The 18,826-nt window shown below is 48.1% G+C and overlaps 1 long non-coding RNA gene across 1 annotated transcript; it reads left to right on the top strand.

The window, feature by feature from the left end:
- Positions 1-2,871: 2,871 nt before the first annotated feature.
- LOC107160725 lies at positions 2,872-18,598 on the top strand. Its single transcript, XR_001505898.2, has 6 exons — positions 2,872-4,018; positions 4,105-4,174; positions 13,021-13,216; positions 14,771-14,994; positions 15,689-16,257; positions 18,101-18,598. It is a non-coding gene; the product is annotated as an uncharacterized LOC107160725 (long non-coding RNA).
- The last annotated feature ends 228 nt before the right edge of the window (positions 18,599-18,826 follow it).

Genomic DNA, 18,826 nt, shown 5'->3' with positions numbered 1-18,826 from the left:
AAAAAAAACTTAATCCGATGTTAGTGTTAAGGAAATATTGAGAGGTTTTCAATATGTGGACCAATGCATGTGGAGCTCTGTGGTCATCATCCCCATGCTCACAGCCCTCCCAGGGAAGTCTAAACAGAAAATGACTATAGCTCTCAGCCCCCAGAGTAGATGGAGGTCCAAGGGCCAACCACTGCTCCTGAAATTGGGTCATTGGAAATTCATACCATCAGCTAAACTGAGCAGGGGCCTCTTCTGGAGACTGTAGCTGGGTAGGAAAGCTGACACCGTCACTACTGAATGGCTGGAGGTGCAGGGTGGTCCCACTATATAACTAAGAGTCCTCATGGGAAGAACCAATCTCCTGGAGCTCCTCACACCTCCACACATCTCCCTCCAGTTAGCACACCAGCTGCTCAGGAGGAAGGTCAGACAAAGCTTCCCTCATGTTTCCAGTGGGGATAGAGGAAACTGAGCCATTGGCTTCTAGGTCCACCTGGATCCATCCTCCTTTCATGAATACAACATATTCCCTATGAAGAAAACATCTGAGCAGAGCCTAACCAGCCTGGGTTCCCTGGCATGGGGGAAGGGAAGGCTCCAAATGTAGTCCCATCTGGCCTTTTATTGGGGAGAATGGAAATAACTACCTCCAGTTTCCTCTGCACTTCCAGTCACATCTGAAGAGGAGGAATGAGAAGGACTTGAGAAAGTCACAGCCCAGGGTCTCAGGCTCAATTACTGACTGGTCTCAGGATTAATGAAGGCTTCCTCCCTCCATACCTCACCCTGCAACTCTAGGACCTCCATATACTAATGGCAGTTTTCACAAGACGGAATTGTAAGACTCAGACCTTATGAAGATATCCTTAGGAAAACCAAAGTCACAAGCCCTTAAAAAATACAGCTCATCATCACACCACAACTCTGAGCCAATAAAATATAAACTAGATCTAGAGGCCTACAAGCCTCTGTTCCTTTTCGCCAGTACATCATGTCCACAGCAGGACTAAATGTGAAAAGTGCACTAACAAAAGGCATCATTTGAAGAGACAGAGGCAGCAGTAGAACCATCCTGAAACATGCAGTGAAGAGAGCCTTGGACAACTGAGAAAGAGAAACAAGTGTGGTTAATATGCTAGGGCTCTAAAGGACACATAGGGCACATGTGATATGAACAGAGAGAATGTGCAGTGTGGATAGAGCAAGCCTGGGAGCCAGGTTCTGATTTGGCAGAAATATTGCAATGGTAAGGCTAGGACTTTAAAATCACTAAGATCAATATGTGCCTGGTTGCAAAGTGAAAGACAGCGTGCAAGAACTGATGAGGGATGGAAAGGGGACAGGGCAAACTCTAGTGAGAATACAAACATGAAGGTTAGTTGTTAAAAATGTCCTCACAGGAGAGGGCCTTCCATACATGGGCTTCTGCATAGACTGGGCAGTGGCCAAGGATTCAAAAGAGTCATTTGAAGTGAACTGAACAAACTCTGAGAATACAGAGAAGCAATACAGAAACCTGCCAGAGCAGGTGAGCAAGGGATTGCACTAAGTTTCCAAAATCACTCCAGAATTCTGCCCCTGAGAATTACAGTGAATGAGCTCCAAAACATACAGAGCCTCCTAGCAGAATTGATCACCCAGAGGGAAGAACCAGTGAGCTCCAACACAGTTCACTTAAATGCCAAAGAGAGCAGAAACAGAGGAAGAAAATGAAGTAGGAATAAAGAAAGTGTAGGAGACTTGGGGAAGCAACATGAAGGGCCATCTCTTAAGATAAATTGGTTGTCTTCTCAGCAAATGTTAAAACTACACTGAAACTACCAGAGTATAAGAACAGTAGTGAATAAACTGGCCATATTTCAATGTGGAAAACAAAGTAGAAAACCTTCATGATCATTAGAACCCTATGCATGTTACATTAGCAAAATCATTGACCCAAAACATGCATGCTAAAGAATTTCTACAACACAGTTCTCTTACTCTTCAATAATCTGCTCGTGTCCATCAGAAAGATGCTGCATCCTTAATGACTTCTTGCCACAGTCCCTTCAATGACTATAAGTGAACTGAAGGACAAAATACATGAAAAAAATGAGCCTGATCTCAAAGTCCATTAAGCAACTGATGAGCAGTAAGGACAGCCTCCTGGACCCACCTCTGCCAATCATGGCTAAAAAGCCTCCTGTAAAAAAGGAGAAACAGACTACAACAACATTCAGAAGAGTGGTGACGTGTTGCACAATGGAATACATAAGCTGGCTTTCTAAATAACTGCCCTTGCTCCTCAGTCACCACAGAATACACTAAGAGGATTATTCTGCACCTATTTTATAAATTCCATGTGGGAAAAATAATACTACTACCAAAAGTGGGGGTGCGGGGAATGCAGTGCCAAGGAGCAGGTCTTGGTTGGGTCATCACCTCTAGGATTCCAGCTCTCCTTTAGCTTGACTTCCATCTCTTCACATTTCTACCAGGACACTTAACTTACTGAGAGCCATGTTGCCTGGCCCAGAAGGCTGATCCTTGTAAAGACTAGTGTTGGAGTTCCGTCTAGGGCTTCCTCCTAGGTCATCATACAAATACCTTGTGGCAATTCTTCTATTTTAAAGGGTAGGCTGATTGACAAGCCCACCTCACCAAACAAACAAACAAACAAACAATGAAACCAACAAACAAAAAACAGTTGTTTCATGTGAAATGTGATATGGAACAGTTTTTGAGAGCTGTTCCATTCCCTTAATGACTGGTTGTCTCAATTGTTGGGGGTTTGGATCAAAATGAGATTTCCTGGAAATCTTTATCATTTCCCCAGATTTTTACTGCTGCGGTATGTCTTAGCTCCCCCTACCTCCAACCGCTACCCCTTGGTCCCTTTTCTCCACTCATCTTTCCCACATTTCTTTTCCTTTTTGTTCTTTTTTTTTTGCATATCAGAGGAAGCATACATCCCATATTTGTGCATCTAAGTTATTTGTGGATGTTGGTGTGTAGGTTTTTTTCTAGATGTGTCCTCATCTGGCTTTGGTATGTGTGCAATGCTGGCTTTATAAATTTGGAACGTGTTCATCCCTTTGTATTTCATGGAGTAATTTGAGGTGTTTTGGCATCAGTTCTCCTTTAAAGGTTTTTGGTACACCTCAGCTGGGAGTCCATCCAGCCCTGGGTTTTTCTTTGCTAGAGACAATAATTAAAAGCCTTCCATCTCATTACAACTCATTGGTCTGTTTGGGTTTTCTTTTGCTCTTGATTCAGTTTTGGTAGATCCTATTTATCTAGATATGTATTCATTTATTCTAGGTTTTCCAATGTATTGGCGTACCAGTTTCAAAGTAGTCTCTAATGATCTGCTGGATTTCTGTGGTATCTATGGTGATTTCACCTTTTTAATCTCTAATTTTATAAACTTGGATTTTCTCTCCTTTTCTCTTGGTTATGTTAGCATTATCCATCTTGTTTACGTTTTCAAAGAAACACTGTTTCATTGGTCCTTAATGTTGTTATTTTTTATTCCCAAGTGCATTAATGTTGGCTCTGATCTTATTTCCTTCCTTCCTTCAGTGTTTGCTCCTCCACCATAGCCTGGCTTTTACACCATTTCCCATTTACACGGTGCATGATGGGGGCTTCCTCAGTAGAGGGCGCTGAAGTGACACTGCAGGAAGCAGAGGCCTCTTGTGGTTAAGCTACTGCACCATTGCTCTGTGATGCTGGTATGAGTCCATGTGAGGGCAGCCTGGATCAGGTGAGGGGATTCTCAGATCCTGAGGAAGGCTTTGGTCTCCAGGAAAATTTTCCAACCCTTTCCAAGCTGATCTTAGGTGATGGTGCCCTCCTAGTGAATGGTCCAACTGTAGTGGGAGGTACTGACTCTGAGTTCAGAACTTGGCAGTCCCTGGCTCTACCCATGCCCACCTGAGTGGTAACACAACAACCACACTGCCTTTACCAGGCGCATATTCCCAAGGGTCCCCCATGCCTTTCTGTTCAGAGGAAGCTGTGAGAGCCATGGAAGCTGCTCCCACAGGTAAGGAAGTTTCAGGTGGGCTGAGGGAAGGACATCCCTGGCTGCCCCTACATGTGCTCACCCATGCCCACCTGCTTGTCCCCCAGGGGTGAAGACCTGGCACAAGGCAGAAGATGCTGCAGACTACTGAAGATGCTGCAGACCTTGAAGAAAAAGGTAGGTGCAGGATGCACATCTGGGAAAGCAGAGCCAACTTGGGTCGGGGGCAATGGCTCCTGGAGGGGTGCTCCCTGGTGACAGGCAGTGTCACACTATAGGCAGGCTCACCCAGGATGGAGGGCTGGAGGTGTGACCCATGAGTTTAAGGTTCTGGGGGTGGCAGGGGTGGATGCAGTGTGAGGATCCTCCAGGGTGGGGGCATACCTTGAGGTGTCTGGTGGGACTCCATCTTCTGCAGGAACAGCTGTGTGGGTCTCAGTGAAGAGGGCTAAAAAGAGAGACACGCTCTTGGGGACAGGTAGGCCTGTTTGGGGAGGTTGATGTTGAGTGAGTCTGCCAAGGAGGGCCCAGCCTTCAGCAAAGGAGAGAGGTTCAGTTTAGGGAAAAAAAGACTCTCTCCTGCACCCACACATTCCTAGACCCCAGAGCCACCACCAGGAGACAGAGGCCACTTCTTGGGGGTCACAGGTCAGGATCTGTGAACTGCTTCTTTGGCAGTCAGGGTCCCCTCATCCTAACCACCTTACACAGGAGAATGACAGACAGACTCCTGCTGTCCTGCTGCCCTTTTACTGTCCCTTGGGCCACCCTGGAGATTAGTCCAGCCTCTGGATTTATAGCCGGTCACCTGTGAGGTCCCTGTAGAGGTGGGGAACATTTACAATACTGGGGGCTAAGGATGGCATCTTCATGGCTGGACTGAGTGTACGTGGGTGCACACATGGCTGTGTGTGTGTGTGCATGTGTGTGTGCATGTGTGTGGAGTTGTGGCTGGAGTGTGTGTGTATGAGAATGTATGTGCATCTGTCTGCAGATGTCCAAGTGCATTTCCAGGCATTGTATGTGAATCTGTGTGAACTGTTTTTGTGAATCTGTGTTTGTGTAATGCATGAGTATATATGAATAAATAAGGCTAATATTTTTGTGTGTGTGTGTGTGTGTGTGTGTGTGACTTGCCCTTCTCTAGTCATCCCCCACCATTGTTCAGCCTGGCACCCCTTTGCAGTCATGTTTGCATCTTGTGAGCTGTCAGCCAGAGATCTTGCATGGTGTAGACATTTTGGGCCATCCTGGTGTGTGTGTGTGTGTGTGTGTGTGTGTGTGTGTGTGCGTGCTTTAGGGTTGGCATCATGTGATGGATGCACTAAGCATCACTGAGGAGCTCCTTCCCATGCAGATGCAGATTGAGCACTTACTCACATGTTTTCATTGAAAGTACAACCCAGTCTGAGGACAGGTAGATAAATAAGTTCCATGGCAGAAATCAAGGTCAGAGAGAGAGGGAAAGGGCTCACCAGTGGTGGTGGTCAGCTCGGCCTCTCTGAGGGGATAACGTTTGAGCAGAGCGTTGGAAGGGAGGACATACATTTCAGCAGGAAGTGTGTTCCTGGAAGAATATCAACACCTGCAAAGACCTTGAGTTGAAAAGACAGAGTAGCAAGGTGGCCAATGTAACCAGAGCAGAGTGAAGGAGAGTGACGATGAGGTCAAAGAAAGAACAGGGCCCACCATGCCGAGCCTCTTGGCTGCTGAAGTCTTTGGTCCTCACTCTGGATAACATGAGAGCCCTGGGGGAGTTTGGACCAGAGGAGAAACATGCAAGTATCAGGGACGAGTGGGGAGCAAGCACGGTCCCCAGGGTGTCAGGCCAGAGAGGAAACTTCTGCCTGTTCTTTGTAGAAATTTTACTCTGGGCTGGGAATCCCAGGCCCAGCCTCCACTTTCCAGCATGCAGAGGAGGTGCTGCAGAATTCTTGTCCATTGAATGGGTGCAGAACTTCCAAGAAGGACATTTCTGGGTCCCGTCAGTCCTGTAGGATTCACTCAGTTGAGCCTGTGTGTGGGCTCATGGGGCAGAACTTCTCATGAATAATGCAGTCCCCCCCCACCGGATGTGTTTTGAGGCTGTTTCAGGCCTCTGGCAGTGCAGCTCCTGGGTTCTTTGGATATTGACGAGTGTCTGGTAGCCTTGATCTCCCTGGTTCTCAGAAGTGAGGGTGGCAGGAGGGGCCTGACTTTCTTGTTTGCTTGTGTCTCCTGTGCCATCCTGTTGGGTCTCCCTGCCAAAGCCTCATGGGGTGCTGTAGTAGTTGGGGAGAGCATTATGTCATGGGTTAACAAGTAGGAAAGGGCACTTTTGTTACCCCAGTGGTCCTGCAATTGCTAAGGCTGCCGACACCTGATGGAACAGGACTTGGCCTGAGTCCTTGTTCCTAGGCCTCAGTCCCTAAAACCTATGTGACCCCTAGAAAGTCCCTCTCACATCCCCCTGTTCCTGCTTTCTAAGCAGAAGAGGTTCTAGAGCTGACCACCACTTCTGGTGAGCCCTAGGGTCTAGCCAATGCCTGGCACCACCCTCTGTGACCAGGCCCTCCCTGGAATTTGCCAAGGCTACAGATATAATAAAACAGTAGCTGATAAGGCTTGCTCCCTGCCAGGAAGCCCAGGGCTCAGTTAAAGACATCCTTAGTAAATAAAGGCATAAAAACAAATAAACAAAACAAAAATCACCATACGATACTGAGCCTGTTCTATAGACAATCTAATTTAACTACCTCCATGCTCTGTGCAGTGAACAACACACCTTCACTTGTGCATTAGGAAAATGGGACAAGGAGATGGCAGGTAAGTTGCCTAAGGTCCCAGATATGGTGAGTGGTTCACCCAGGGGTCTGGCTGCAAACCCTGCTTTCCATTGATCTGCAGCTGGAACCAACAGCTCATAGGTGGTTGTTACCTATGCTGGGAGTTGGCAAAGGTCCAGACTTTGGAATCAGACAGTCCTGGGTTCAAACTGTGGTCCTGCCCACTTAGTAGCTCCTGAACCTCTGTGATGACAGTCTCTTTCCCCTTATGCAGCAGTGTTGCTGACCTGTCCTAGTGGCACCATCTGTATGCAGGAAGGTGTGCTTGGCTCATTCCAGTGGGAGCAAGATGGACTCAGCTGTCGTGGGTCAGTTTCTTCCCTCTGCTCACAGATGACTTGGCAGATGCTCTCAGAGCATGAGCTTGATCATCTGGATAAGCCCTGGGTAGGGGTGCTGCAGGCCCCAGAGCTGTGCTATATGTTGAATACAAGGGGTATTTCTTGATGTCCAAAGAGATAAGCCCTTTGGAGGGAGCCTCTGGCCCTGCCATGATGTTGTCCTGAGCCCTTGGCTGAGGGGTTTCCGAGTTCTAAATTCAGATGGGTCACTGTGTTTTTCTTTTAGTGATATGAGAAGATAGAATATCCATATTTTTATGCTTTTTCTGTGCTGATGTTTTAGGAGCTCAGATTGTGGGTGTTCTTAGGGATGCAAAAGTTGCTTCCACACTGAGGCCACAATGAAAAACCAGATAGCTGAGGCCCTAGGAGTCAGACACTCAGTGATACTTTGGTCTTTGAAAGCATTCCCTGTAGTTATTCTTCAGTACATTATGCTTAATTAGTAGATTAGAATTATAGAATCTTCCATTCATCAAACCTCAATCCTAAGTGCTTTGCCTTGTCTCATATAATTTACAAGGCTGACTTCCTCTTTTGAAGGTGGAGGTAGCAACTCCTCTTTACTAGCAAGGATGTTGAAGCTCTGAGGGTTTAACGACTGAGCCAAGGCCACACAGCTGTGAAGCAGCAAAGTGGGTCCATCTTTCAAATTGGATAAACCCTAACAAAATTAGCCAGAACAATAAGTAAAGAAACATAACTTTACAGGAGAAAAAAAAGGCTGTAAAGTGGATTGCTTTGGTTCACGTGTGTGGGAAGTATGTGGTGAACACAGATTCAGGCACAGCTTTATCCAGAGGTTGCAGTGACGTCCTCAGGATACTGCCTCTCTCCATCTCCCTGCACTGCTTTCTCCTGCTCACCCTCTCTCAGTGGGGTGGTGGCATATTGCCAAGCAGCTTTCGGGGCACAATCTGCTAGTTTGGCATTGAAGGAAAAGACAGTGTCCCATGCCTAATGATGATAATGAAAGTAATGGGATTGGTGTGGCTGGTCCAGCCTGCGTCACTGCTTCTTTGTGCCCATCGTGGTGGAATGGATTGATCTCAGTGATCAAGCCTCGAGGGGCTGAGTCACCATATAAGAGAAAGAAATTGTCGCCCAAAATATTCAAGGTTAAATGATGAGGCAAGGAGGTGAAAGCCAAGCAGGCAAGCCACAGATGTGCCCACTGAAGGGGTGAGATCAGCTACGTTTGGAGCATAGCCTCTTGCAGTAGAGGTGGCTGAGTTTGCCCCTGTGCCTGTCTTTGGTCCTAAGTGCTGCCTGCAGGCTTACGGTTTGCCAGGTGTCCACTGGATCAGGTGAGCAGACTATGATATTGTGCACACAGACACCTACTTGCTGCATGGAGACAGCAACCCCAGCTTGCCTGGGTACCTCCAAGTGTCCAGAATGCATTACCCAAATCTGGCTCACGTTGCCCAGGTCTGAATCAGTGAAGGCAGGTGTACCTAAGACCCATCAAGTGTGGCTTTGAAACAACAGAAACTGATTTCTCACAGATCTGGAGGCTGACAGGCCAAGATCAGGGGGCCAGGATGGCAGGGTCTGGTGCGGGCCCTCCCCCAGGTGGCAGCCTGCACACTTCTCATTATATCCTCACCCTGTGCCTTTTCCACAGCTTCCAAGCCCTCCTCTCCAGTCCTGGGGGAGCTGGGGAGACCACAGTGAGCTCAAGGAAGGCCCCTACCCTCCTGGAGTCCATGGTCTAGAAGGAGGGCCCGAGAAAGAACAAGCAAACTGATGAAGAAATAGGTTGAATTCAGAATTCAGAGGGGAGAGAGGGTCAGGGTGTTCCTGGGTGGTAGTGAGAATGGGCTTCTCAGAGGAGGTGTAGTGGGAGCTGAGAGCTTATTGATGGACAGGAGCTGCTGGGCCAAGAAGTGGGAAGAGCAGCACAAAGGTGCTCAGGCAGCAAGCAGCTGGCAGCCTCTGAGGGGGCAGGGGTGACATGGAGATAAGTAGGGACAGCACAGGGACAGAGAGGGAGAGGTGGGCCACCCTAAATCTGAGTCTTCCCCCATGGCCTCCTCCTGAGGAGGTTGCAGGCAGGACTTCTGATCTGTGACCATCAGACACCTTCTCTGTAAAGACCCCAAAGTCCCTTGAAGGCCATGCTGTGCTGAGCTTGGAGAGAGGCAGGTTGGAAAGGAGGTGCTGGGTCTGTTTGCCCCGAGCTCTGGCCATCTGCCCTTAGCTGCCCCAGTGCAGAGTGACAAAGCACACTTCTTTCTTTTCTTGTTTTTTACTTGAAAACTTTTTAGAGCATTTTTAAGCTCAGAATTGAGAGGAAGGACAAAGATATTCTGAATGCCCCCATCCCTGCACAGCCTCAGCCTCTGTCACCATCACTGGCCACCAGAGAGGCACATTTGTTCCAGTTCAGAAACCCACATCATTGTCACCTAGATTCTTGGGCTTACCTTAATCTTTACTCTTGCTGATGCATATTCTGTGGGCTTGGACAGTTGTAGAATGACATGAACCCACCTTTGGCCATGACCATGATGTTTACTGGCAGTGAGCTGAGGAAGCAGGTGTGTTGGCCACCTGGACAGAGCCACCTGTAGCTATGTGGGGCTTCACTGATGCAAAGTGAAGTCTCCTCACAGGCCTGATGGGCCTTGCCTCCCCAGGTCAGCAGCCTCATTGGGAACTTGGGAATGCTAAAAGAGACACCTACATTGCATAGTGCTATGAATCTTTGGGCTTACATGGGAAGCACTCACTTCCAGGAGGCACCCATAGGGGTTTGTTGAATGAGTGAATAAGTGCACTCTGTTCCAGACTTGGTGTGGGACAGCCTGGATTTGAATTCCCACCCTGATTTGAATTCCCACCCTGGCACTTCATGCTGAGTATTCTGTGGCAAGTCATTTAATTTGTCCATGACTCAGTTTCCTCATCTATACAGGGGTGTTGTACCCATCTCATTGAGTTACTATGAAGAGTTGAAGAAACCATGTCCCTGAACATGGGCCAGAAACACAGTGGTAGATGGTGCTACTAAAACAAATGTACAGACACTTTATAGACAGCAGCTACTGTCTTCAGTTCTTTGAAGGTGCCGTATCATTCCACAATTCTTATGGAAACTTTTCAGTGTGTTTCTGGCTTTGTTGGGATATTTTTCAGCCACATTGTGTAGAATTGGGTGGAGAAGGCCATTTTACCTTCTTATAAATGATTTGGTGGAAATTTGTGATTTGGCTTCTCAATTTAAGACATTTAATTCACATTGGAATAAATTCCAATGTGACGGCACTAAATCAACCAGTAATTAAGGATGTGGCATCTTTCAGATGAGCAGAAGCAATTCAAGAAAGGATAAGAATGATGTCTTTTAGAAACGCTTTATGATATAACTTTGGGGTCAGTAAGTAACATGCTTAATAAATATTGTGTTAGGTCAGCTTAGTGTCTACATTTTTGTATCCTAGTAGCATTTTATCTCATTTTAGTATTGTTGATGAGAGAACCCATTTATCTTGAAAGACATTATTTAGTGTTACTTTCAACATTTGCAGCTGTGTATATCCAGATGCTTGGGTCAAGCCGCTGTTGTGTACAGAAAGCCTTTCCTGTTAGGTCATGTGTCACTAAGGCAAAATGAGCACATAAGGAGTCTGCTGTCCATTGGAAGCCACAGCAAAGGGACCAGGAGCTGCAAGGGCATTTAGGTCTTTTGGAAGTTGAATCCTGATCATTTCTTTGCTTAAGTAATCTTCTCCCATTTAGTTTTTCTTATGGTATTTTGAGGTGGTGATTCTACTGCTATTTTGGGGAGAGCATAAACAATTTTTTAAGTTTGGTATAGTTTAAAAGAACTTAGCATCATGTGCTTGTCACCTCTGGTAGGAAAGTAATGAGCAGCCACTTAGCTCCCTGTGTACAAGGAAGATGATCCTGAGTCTCCTGGGAGAGTTAGCTAATTCTTGAGGTTCCTTAGGAGAGGGGAAAGGTGTCAGCTCCTTGAGTTTTATACAAGAGTGAGCACAGGGTGCTCAGTGGTCACGTATTAGTTTAGTGAGTGTTCCCTGCAGGGAATGGTCTCCTGTTCCCTGTCCAGTCCTCAAAACTGAATTGTCTGTCCTTCTCTCGGCTCCAGTATCCTTAGCTATTGAGTCAATATTGCCTCCTGAAATACTTCTTTGTTCATGTTTCTGGGGCCTTGTTTCAATATTTTACTTGGAGGAATAGGAGGAAATTGTCTTGAATGACACACAAAACAAAGGGTAGTGGCTTGCTGCTTCCCTGAAAGAAGCAATGTAGCCTTTCCCTAAAGTCATGAAGATAGAGTCTCCACTCCTCTGGTTAGGACCATGCTGTTGGACAAAATCTTGGCCACTTCACAACATTGCTGGTTCTTGATATATTTTGTGCATCAGTGAATTTTACAACCCACATATTTTCTCTTCTGTGAGGCACTCAGAAAGGGAAGCACAGAAATACCATCCCCTTGCCATTTCATGGGATCCCTGGGTCTCTCTGCTTGCTGCCACACAAACTTTTCTCCCAGAGCTCTAGAATCCCAGCAGTGCCCCAGCTGTGGGGCTATGGAGCCAGACAAAAATGAGACTTCCCTTGACTCAAACTTAGAAGTTGTCTTTATGACCTGGCTGATTTCTGTTTCTTAGAAACCAGATGCTGATGTGGATCCACTTGGAGGGAAGGGAGCTACAGGCCTTGGGCACCAGGATGCTATGGTCTTTTGGATCCTCTGTAATGAACCCACATAATACAATGGGAAGAGACCTTGGGACAATTCTAAATCTCACATGAAGCCATTGGCAGCTCTCTGACAAAGGGGAGGCTATCTCTGAATATCAGCCACTATAGCATTCCACTGGTACAGAGAGGGGACCATGGCCAAGGCAGGAGTTGACTTTCTCTCTCTCACTGTGGGACTCAGGTCATGGTAGAGTTGCATGTCATTTTTTGTTCCTCACCTTCCAATGCTGTGTCATCTGTAGATTTGTGTATTACAGACTCATAACTTTAGCATTAGGGTATCTGAGGGAGTACATGTATGTATGGGTTCATTCCCCTGATGACCACCTGAAAAGCAGGTGGTCTAATAATCCTTGATGGACACATTAGGGAGCCACGGAGGTCTTGCAAGCCACAATGACTTCTTCAGGATCACACACATAACCTAAAGGAGGAAGTGGGTCTGGACCACATTCTGTTCCAAACCAGAGGAGCTGCCTATTCCTGGCTTATCCGTGGACCTGATCCAGGGTGTGTTGGTGTAACTGTGTTCACTGGTGCCTGTGTCATGAGAATATGGGAGCATCCCACATCCCAGGGGGCCTTTGGAACCATCTTATGTGGGAATAGAACTCAGGTAAGGAGTCCCCAAGGAAGTGACCTCACTTTTTGGTCACAAAACATACAGACCTTGCAACCCTAGTAGCTAGGCACCAACAATCAGATACAGTCCCAGTCTGCTCACTGGTGTTGAGACAGCAAGCCCAGTGCCAAGAGTTCCTGATCTGTGGATGCTCAAGCCTCAGAAAAGCCCTGAATAGGGGGGCCTTTCTTGAGTTCTGGGTCACTGCTGGGTCCTTAGAGCTCTGGCAATTTTTCCCAAGGAGAGCAGAATTGAGACATGACAGGCAACCACAAGGGACCAGAGTCTAGGACACCACTCAATTTCCCCTTGATTGCTAGAGACCCTCACCAGGTTTGTGTGTGTATGTGTGTTGTGTGTGTGTGTGTGTGTGTGTGTGTGATATCTCAAGAATACAGAGATAAATCCTTCAATTTAACCTGAGTGTATGGCAATGAGTCATTTTGCATATGGCTACTTTTCCATGTTGTAGTGTCCCTATTTGATTCCACAATCTAGGGAGAAGATGACCAAGATTCATCAATGGATGTGTCCTGTCTACTGGAAACCTTCACAGCACTCATCCTCCAGGAGCCAAGGAATGGCCTGGTTCCTGTCCTGCAAAGGGGAACACCTCCTATGGCCATGAATTTTTATATTCCTACCCAAATCGGGTTAATCCTCAGAAGGTGCTGGAGCTGCTGTGTAGTAAAAGGTGTGTATCAATCACCTCCAAGCCCTGGCACATGGCCATGTCCTAGTTGGTCCTTGGATTTCTGGGCAATCCGTCCCCTCTGGAGAAAGTAGTGTTTTCAGAGGAGAACCCTGCCTGGATGTTTAGAAAACCGAGTAGGATGAGCCCAAGGAGTGTCTGCCTCAGGCCTGGTTCTGTGTAACATGCTGCCTGCAGCTCTGGTCTTAACCTGTGGGCACGTCCCCTCTCTGTGAGCAAGTTCCCTATCTCAGGCCTCACTACTCTGAGGCTTCAGGATACGCAATTTTCATATTTGGGGAGGAGTCTGTGGACTGCATCTGGGAGCGTTCCAACCTGCATGTAGTCAGAACAGGGACCCTTGGGGAGAAAGGAATGGGTCCTGGCCCTGAGGTAGCTAGGCATTAGGTGGTTGGGCTCAGTCATTGCTCAAATGTATATGTAACATCACTATTGGCCATCACTTGGCCTATCATTTAGGAAGCAATGCAGACAAACCTCCTAGCCCTCTAGAACTTCCATGATTGTCAGGAAGTTAGTCAAGCCCACCAGCCATCTTGGCAGATGAGGGGCACAGGATGTTAGAGGTGACAGCCGCCTCACCTTCTCTAGGTATAGAAACCTGCAGCCAGATGTTTGTGAGGAGTGGCTATAAAAAAAGAAGTGAGTGGTCTTTGGGCCAGTCGGGAGGGCTCCTGTTTTAAGAGGGGCCAATTGATTGGCTGTTGTAAAAGATAGCTGGGTAAACCCCAATTTCCACCCTGTGTGATTTCCATCAGAGGACTCAACTCTGGGGCTTATACTGTAGAGAGGACATAGTGTGCTGCAATGGGATTCTGGACACCCAAGGAGCAGAGGAGTGGTTGGGGCCTCAGAACCAGACTCTGTGAGGATCCCATCCCAACACAGCCAATTCCAGCCTGGGTTGCCCATACTTTTCTGTACAGAGACTGGACAGCAACTGTGGGGAGCCCCTTACCCACACATGTGCCTCAAAGGTTGCCCTTTTGATGTGGTGCATGGGCCTGCTTGGGCACTCATTGAGAAGCCCATGATGCAGGGGCCTTGGGAGGTGCTACCTAAAGGTGAGACCCAGTCCCTCATGACTCCCTGTCTCACTCCACACTCCATAGCACCCTCTGCTCCATCATTGAAATGTGGCTGTGCCTCTATGCAGAATATTTTTGAGGTCCGAAGACTTGGACAACCTGAAATATCTCAGGGCCTTCCTGTTACTCATTATGCCTGAATCAGAGGGGAACTTCCATGTCCTTCCCCAGCTGGAGAACACAGATCCTGTGAGTCTGAGCTCTCTGATTATGGGGATGGGGCCTGAGGTGAATGACTGAAGGTGTGTGCAGAGGAATCTCTGCTGGTGGCCTTGGGATCTGCCATATGGTCGCGAGAAACACAAGGCTGACATCCTGCAGCTGATGGACCCTAGTCTGGGAAGATGTCCTATTGGGGAGGGCCTGGGCTATTCTCAGAGGCAGGGTTCTAGTGTGAATTGGGAAAGGCCCAAGGAAAGCCAGTCATGTTCGGTGTTTTCTCCTGCAGGTCCAGCACCACCCCAAGTGATGTAATTGCCTCCAGCAGCCATGGCCTAATTTACCTGCTTATATTTTTGGAGCATATTATCACATTCCCTGTGAAGGAGGAGGAATAGCCCTGAAAACCAAAGTTGGCCCTACACCAGCACTGAACACACAGGAAGATATGGAGCCATGAGTGGCCACTGTAAACATTCAGGAAGAGGAGACAGCTTAGCTGCCACTAAGCAAGTGAGTGGACATTGAACATTATCCTCCTCTTGACGATATATATATATATATATTTACATATGGTACTCCAAGCTGCCATCCCATCCTTTGAAAGAGAGCCACCTTTCCTGGCAGCAACTTAAATTTCAGGCACCAAAACAACAGAGGCAGGAAGTCAAGAAACTATTAGGCCAGCAGCCCTCCACTTCTCCTGGAATGTATGCTCACCACCCTAGTTCTAATGTTTTCTATGGCACCTCCCACATGTGACCTTCTGAGAATTACCCAGTGCCAGACCCCCCAGCTCAGCTCTCCTTCCACTTCCCTCTGAGATTGTCTATTTTTTTGTGATGGTAATTCTTTCATTTTTAGGATGGCATTGTAAGTATTTTTAGTGACAATCTTTTATGTTGACCTAAAAATGCTCATCCATTCACCAGGCTGTGCCACCATCAGCACTGTGTAGCTGCTGATGGAGCCCACGTAGAGCTCATGGTGCTGTGGGAGAGGACACAAACAGGCCATCCTGGAGAAGGTGAGATAGAGGTCCCTGTGAATGGAGCAGAGGTGACTGCCTAATGAGTGTTGAAGATTTCAGGCCATTATAACTCATACTGTGATCTGTGATATTAACTATTTTAATTGTCACGTGGCACTAAAAATCCTGTTCATATAAGATAACAACCTTAATATGTGCATTCTTATTGCTCCACAGATCATGGCTCACCATCCTCTTATTCTCCAAGACACACTATTGAAGTAGAACCATTAATAAATCAGTAATGGTCTGTACTATTTAAATAAAAGGAAGAGTCTTATGCTTTGCACTTCACATAAAAAGCTGTGCATCTTGCACTACTTTGTCACACTGAGAATGCAAAGGAAATGTTCATGAAGGAAATTAAAGGGCTGCTCCAGGGCATATGTAAATGACAAAAAGGAAATAACAGCATTATTTCTCATTCGGAAAAAAAACTTTTCATAGTGTGGAGAAAAGAAGAAACGACCCACGTTCCATTCAGCCAAAGCCAAATCCAGATAAGGCCATCACGTTACATTGTTCTACTGACAAGAGAATTGAGAAAGCTGCAGAAGAAGTTTGAAGTTGCCAGAGTTTGTTTGATGATGTTCTTGGCAAGAGGCTCCTCTCCATAAAATAAAAGTGCAAGGCAAAGAAGCAAGTACTGATGCAGAAGCTCTTGCAAGTCATCAAGGAGGTCTTGCTAACCTATTTGATGAAGATGTTTTGTGGGTTAGGTAGTAGGTGTCCCCAGAAGCTCACAGGTGAGCCAATGCAAGGTTTATCAGTGAGATGATTCAGTTTTGAGATCAGTGAGTTAATCCCTTGACAGAAATAAACAGGCAGCAGGCATGGAAGGGCATGTGATGGACCCTTCCCAAGCCTGGGGGTGCAGGTGGCACCTGTGGAAGTGTCCAGTGGCTCTGAAATAAGTCTGGTATCCAGAACTGGAGCCTACAGAGGCCAGCCTTAGCATTCCACAGCAGGGTTCCACATTGGAGTTTCCCAGTGACCCGGAGCAGTGCAGGATTCTGTAGCAGGAGCATCCATCTGTGAGGAGGATGTCAAACAGGAGTCCCATGGCAGTTTGGGGAGTCCAGATGTATCAGTGGCAGGATGGAGACTTGGCCTCAGGCTTGGAGGACAGCCACGAGCAGGAACCAGGACAGTGAAGCCTTGGTGTTGGGCCTCTGTGGAATGTCAGTTTCTGGAGTTCAGTTATGGCAGCGGTGGCAAAGGCAACTGAGGAGTCTGGAGGTGGCGGCAGCAAGCCAGGCATCCAGACAGGAGCATCCTCATCCTCTGGTGGTGGTGGGAGTCTGGTCCCAATGCAGTGGTGGTGGCTGCAGCATTACTGGTGGCTATGTGGGGACTCCAGTGGCCACAGTGTGGAGCTCTGGTAGCGGTGATGGTGACAGCATGGGACAGTGGGCCTCAGAGTCAGAGGGCGACTGGAGGCTGTGATGGTCTCTGCAGTGGCTCCTCCAGGTGACTGGTCTTGCTTCTAGTAGAACCTGCCTGCTCAGGAAGCAGGACATAGGAGCTGGTGGTACCCAGACAGCTGCTGAGGTCCTTATACTGACCAGGCCAGCCATGCCTGGCATTGGCCTTGAGTCCACCAGGCAGCTGCTCGCCTGATCCTTGAGTCCCTCCCAGGGTTGTAGCCTCTAAGGGGTGAGTAGGCCATCTTCCAGCTGGGGAAGCCTTTGGAGAGGACACCCACCCTCCCCAGGCACATCTCCCCTGGGCTGTGGCAGCAGAGTGCAGAGGTGGGAGGTGGGGGGGCCTAGCAAATCCTCACCCTCCAAGGGCATCCTGGGGCAGGACAAGAGTGGAGGGCACAGGTGGCAGAGGGAGCCTAAGGGTGCAGACCCTCTGTCTTGGTCTTCTGCTGCCCTTAGCCACAGAAATGTGCTTTGGGGGTGAAGATGTCCTAGGACCTCTGATCTCTGTCCCCACAGTCCATGCAGGATGTGGCTGGGGACAGTGGGGTTCTCTCCTAAGGCCACCTCAATCTGGCAGACAGCCTAGTTCCTCAGTAGAAGCTGTACCAGGGCATGAGGTGAAGAGACACCAAGTGGGCTCATGGCCAGAGCGAGGCATGGCAGCTGAGGGCAGATAAGTTCCTGGATTGCTGCCTGGGTACTGTGGTCTCCCATATGCTTCTTCCTGAGCAGGCCAAGTCCACCAGGAGAAAGACCAGGGCCTGGAGCTTCCAGAGGCCATCTTAGCTACTGGTCACCTTCTCACTCTGATGCCCATTATCCCATGCCCTCACGACCACTGCCAGCCTGGAGCTCTTTGCTGTAGCCACCCAGATTCCCCACATGGCCACTGGATGCCACATTCACCACCCTGCAGCCGGACCCCAATTACTGCTGCAGGATGGAGATGCTCACTGCTGGACACTGCCTGTTGTTGCTGCCCCTGCTTCTGGGCTCTTCTGGTGCCACCACCATCATGCAGCAATTGAACTTTCAAACTCCAGCTGAATTCTGACGCTGCCCACCAAGGACCCAACGTCACTGCACTTCACCCCAAGCCTGATATCCGACCCCTATACTGAGGACCCCTGATGCAGGTGCATGTTGCTCTCACCCCTGCCAGACTTTGAAGCTCCACCCTGCTGTCACCAGACTTTTAACATGGACACCAGACAGTGATGCTCAGCACTGGATGCCAACTTTATTGCAACTGCAGCCAGACTCTTGTCACTATGGCAGGATGACAACCCTCAGGACTGGATGCCTCTGTTGTCACAACCACTCTTTCTGGATCCTTCCACAGTCACCGCCAGCATGAGTAGGAAGCAAGGTACACAGCTGCATGCTGACACATCCACAGACACCCACACCCCATTCCAATACTGCAGTCCTGACTTTTGATGCCTGATGCCCTATGCTAAAAGTGGCTGGATGCTGCTATGGCCACAAGATGCCCCATTTCATGATGGTGCCATTGGAGTGAATTGACTCCAAGGCTTCTGGTCTGCTCAAGATATACAAGAGCTAGGAAACTGGGCATTCTCCATCACAGTCACCTCACCATGCTGCCTGCCTATCGCCAACCCCCGCCCCCCCCCCGGACCAACCACCACTCCTCAGGACCCTTNGTCTTTCCTTGACTTTTTTACCCTCTTTTGTGTGTTTTCGGGGTGCCATGGTGGTGCTCTGGCTAGGGGCACTGTAGGTGTCATTTCCCAAATTTGCCCCACTGTGCTCTCTATTTTGGGGGGTTTCTCTACTTTCTGAGCTTGATACTTTCTTGGTTGATGTCCAACCCAAGGACAAGTTTGTCCTCGCAGCTGCCATTGAGGTCACTGAGTGTGTCTGG

The sequence above is a fragment of the Marmota marmota genome, unplaced genomic scaffold (assembly GCF_001458135.2).
Source record: "Marmota marmota marmota unplaced genomic scaffold, marMar, whole genome shotgun sequence".
In the NCBI taxonomy this organism is placed as follows: Eukaryota; Metazoa; Chordata; class Mammalia; order Rodentia; family Sciuridae; genus Marmota; species Marmota marmota.
Note: the sequence above shows the minus strand (reverse complement) of the source record. Positions and strands in the feature narration are given on the sequence as shown.